Source organism: Canis lupus, chromosome 7 (genome assembly GCF_048164855.1).
Source record: "Canis lupus baileyi chromosome 7, mCanLup2.hap1, whole genome shotgun sequence".
In the NCBI taxonomy this organism is placed as follows: domain Eukaryota; kingdom Metazoa; phylum Chordata; class Mammalia; order Carnivora; family Canidae; genus Canis; species Canis lupus.
The window spans coordinates 55,181,661-55,186,267 of NC_132844.1; positions in this window are offsets into that span (position 1 = coordinate 55,181,661).

A 4,607-nucleotide genomic window follows, 5' to 3' on the forward strand; every position below is an offset into this window, starting at 1 on the left:
TAAAAAGGCAAAAGTATATACATGGGCTATATTCAGAGAAGCCTTGTCTCCATCCCATAAGTTATAGGTCACTTAAAAAAAAAGTTTCTGGTTTAATTTTCTTATGTTTCTGTTGGCAAAATAAGCAGAGGTCTTTGTTGATATATACTACTTTTCTTATTCTTTCCTGCTTGTGTGATATAAGTTGTAAATAGTCTCCCTAGTTTGTCATTTGTATTTTGACTATTTTTCAGATTTAAAAATTTTTCTTTTATTACTTCTGAATTGGAGTTCCTGAATTTCACAAGGTTTTTCTCACATCCAGGTCATAAAAAAGCTAAACCATATTTTCTTCTAGTATTTGTATGACTTTTCTTTTTAAAAGTCCATTTATTTATTTATTTCAGATTGGTTTGGAATTTATTCTGGTATAAGGTGTGAGGTATGAATCCAGTTTTATTTTAGATTTTTTTCAAATTGCTATCCAGTTGTTCCTTTAAATAAATTGTCATTTATTTAAAATTCCATCTTTACCTCAGTGATTTGAAATGTTATTTTTGGTCTTGTTTTAAACTTTCCTAGGTATGTGTGGTTATTTCTGGACCTTTATTTTTTTTCTGCCTTACTGTTCTGCGTAATCACATACCATTACTATACTATATAATCTTTATAGTGTTGTAATATTGGTGGGGTTAATCTACCCTTTAACTCTGTCTTTTCAGGATTTGTATTGCTCTTCTTATGTATTTGTTTTCCACATAAGCCCTAGAAAAAAATTGTCGCAGGGAACCTACTGAGACGAAACAGAGCAAATGCAGCAAAAATTCTAATGAAACAACTAGACACAATTCAAGGGCTTGCTCTCTGGGAAATCATCTAGAACTAAACTCTGACATCTAGTGTTCACTGAAATCACTGCATGGTACTAACCCAATGTCTGATATTCCTATTACATTACAAGCAATGCTTTTTAACTTGTGTTTAAAACCTAGAGCATATTTTGCCTTGGAAAAATGTCAATCTGTAAGCAAAAGAGAAAGCTGAACATAAATCAGTAAGAAGAATACCCAGATGTTAGCTGTTCTTTTTCTGTAAACTTTTCCCACACAAGGGCAGGAATAAGAGGAAGTGAAAAAAAGATTCATTTAAGAGAAACAAAAAGTTCACTTAAGAAGTGAACAAAATTGGAACAGGTCTGAAGACATCCGTGATAGCAGCGCTGCAGATGTAGGAGGGGTTGAAAAAAAGAACAGAAGCCTAGAGCGATAACTTTCCCTCTTTTCTCTCATTCTTCAGGTGTAGTAAGGGCCTCGATGAGAAAAAGCAGAGGGATATCAGCAATTGGGTTTTACAGTTAGAGCTAAGGTTTCTATGAGAGGTTGAGAAATGTGGGCTATGAGAGACTCAGGAAAAGAGAATAATGCTGTTAATTCTAGCTGTACTGAGATAGCAAAACCCTTCCATCTATATTTGATACTTCTACTATTTTCATTTTCCACACTGAAATAATTTTAATGCAAACATGCCAGCCTGAAAGAAAGGAGTCATTTTTGTAGTTGATGCTGTGCTATCCCATCATACATTCAGTTTTATTTTTTTCTCTGTCCCTAGTGTTTACTGAGGGTAGTGATAGTGGATATCAAACTTTTGATATCAAAGTTTTTTCATAGACAACCTAAGGACATTTAATTCAGTTACTTCATGTACTTTCTCAAAATTCAAAGCACCCAACAAAAATTAGTGATTAAAAATGCAAATTGAATAGAATCGAAACTCATCATATTAAATGAGATTGTTATAGTGGATGTGTAAATGTCCCCCCAAATTGCATTGCCTTATCTTGCTCCCCAAATTTGAGCACATTGAATTTCAGTTGTCCTTCTATATTTCCCCCTCATTGGGCTTAGGCAGAGTGAATATTCACTCATGCAGAAATACACAGACACTTGCAAAGCAAGACAAGTACCTGTCCCAGGTGAGCTGAGCATATTACTTATGCTGACTCCTTTATTATTATGATTTGCTATAGACAGAAAATGAAATCCTTGCTGCCATTTACCAAAGACTCCTCTCTTCCCAATGAAAGCCTTTATACTGCGTTCAGAACTATTTACCTATATGCTTACTCTTTGCAGTTGAATTTTAAATAGATGATACAGACTTCACTGTAGTTGCTTTGCATTGCTTTGCATTTAGTATTAGCATGTGTATCTTTTCCATATCAGCAGGCAGTGTTCTGGTGTTCTTTAGAGATTCATTGAATGGTTGCCCTGCATTTAATCAGTGAGTTACTTAAATATTTAGTTTATTTTTTAATCTTTATGAACAATGTGTAATGAAATCCTTTTATAGAAATCTCTGTATACTTGCTATTATACTAGTAAGATACATTTTTAGAAGTGGAGTTCTTGGGTCAAGGGACTATGCTTCCCCCAGATTCCAGGCCTTTTTTCCATTGATAGATATTTCATATTGCAGTGTAAGGTACTTACAGAAGAGTGCATAAATCATAATTCTATAACTTACTAGGATTTCCCAAAGTGAACATACTTATATAATCTACCCAGGTCAAGAATCAGAATATTACCAAAAACTAGAAGCACTTCCATCCTCCTCTGGCTACTATCCCGAAGGGTAACTGCTTCCTGATTTCTAAGGCTCTAAATTTGTTTTGCCTCTTTTGAACTTTATATAAGCAGAATTGTACAACATGTATTCTTCCTTCTGGCTTCTTTTTGGATATGTATTTAAAATATTTGATAGTACAATATAAAGTTTCTATTCCTTATATATTCTTGGCCTCTTACTGTAATTTGTCGCCATTGACCATCCTCATTTTCATATTTTTCTCCTTTCTGTTCCATGACATTATCTCTTCCCTTTCCTCCTGATCTTCTGCTACTCTTCCTGTTCCAGAGTCTTCCCCTTCACTCGACCTTAAATCATTGATGTCCTCAAGGAAATCTTAGGCAACCTCAGCCTAATACATGGCTTCTGTTACCATCTATATTTCTATGACTTCTGAATTTAAACTTCTATCACAGGCAATTTCCCTGAGACTCAGATATCCAACTTGACTCCATCACTTAATAGGTCTCAAAATGCCACATCCCCAAACAGAACAAACAATCCCTTCTACTTCCAGTTGCTCCATACCTGGTGCTGTTTCAGTGTTCATCTCAGTGAAAAAATACCACCAGCCATGGGGTTCATAATATAGAAACCTAGAAGTCATTCTTGAGATTTCTCTTTCAGTATACCATTCAGCCATGAAATCCTGACAGCTTTTCCTCCTAAATACCTCTAGTAATGGTTCACTTCTCACCAATATCATTATCAGCATTCAAATCCAGGCTAAACAGGATCATCTCTTGCTTAGACTATTGTCATAGTCTCCAAACTAATTTCCAAACAAGTGAATATTCTGCTTCAAACTCTTCAACAGTTTGTATATTATACTGAATAAGTTCCTTAAGGCAGCATTAAGGACCCAATCCCTCCCCCTCTCTTCTTGCAGTTCTTTCCTTTCTCCAGAAATTGCTCCACACTTTCCTTAAAAGGGTCAGAAACGGTTGAAATTTGAACAATTATATCCAACATGGTTATCTGGAAGATAAAAGTAAAAAATTATATATATATATATATATATATATATATATATATATATATATATGTAAAGTTACAGTGAAATTGGATAGAAAAAAAAGTCTCTTTCAAAATATCCAGCCCACTTTGGGGTAGTGGTGGCGGTGAAACATTCAGAAAGCAATGAGATAAAGGAATAACTGCCCCCAAAGAGTTTCAAGCTGCTTAAGAGACTAATTAGTGTAATGAGTAACAGCACTGGCTTCAGAATCTGAAAAACCTGGTTCTGACCATGATGTGGCCACTTAAAACCTGCATAACTTTTGGTGAGTCATAACACCTCTGAGCCAGAATTCTCGAGATAAGATAATTCCTATCCTTCACAACAATTAAGTTATATATATCTACTCTTTGGCACAATTACCAGCACATAGTTAAATTTTAAATAAGTGGTTAGCATATTATTATTAAGAAAAAAGTAAGGCTATAATATTTTTGCCACCTACCAGGCAGGAATAACCATGTTTAATCAATGCTAAAGATAATGAGCATCCCTGGGGCAGAAACTAGGCCATATTCTCCCAAGAGCTTTATGGACTTGGATTACTTGGTGTTCTTCCCTCTGGCACAAGGATAAGTTTCCAGGTAACCAGTAGCTCAGGATGACCTAAGCATATATCATTCTCAAGGAGTCTTGTTTTTTTTTTTTTTTTTAATTAAAAGGATTCTCTCAGTTTGTTTACTTCTGTCAGAATAAACATCTAAAGTTGGATCTTCCCTTATCTTTGTAGCTGGGATTTTATGACTTCTATTGAGATAAGAAAATACTTTTTCTATGGCGAAGTCAACTTTATACAAACTAGACAAATCTGACCATTGTGTTTGTGCCTGCTTTTATTGCAAATGGAGGAACACAGCTCGTGATGCTTATCTCCTCTTCCTTTGCAGTCCTTGAAAGATAAATATTCACACAAAAGCAATTGAAACCTAAACTAAAAAAAAAAAAAAAAAAAAAAAACCCTCAGGATATAAGACTGATGAAA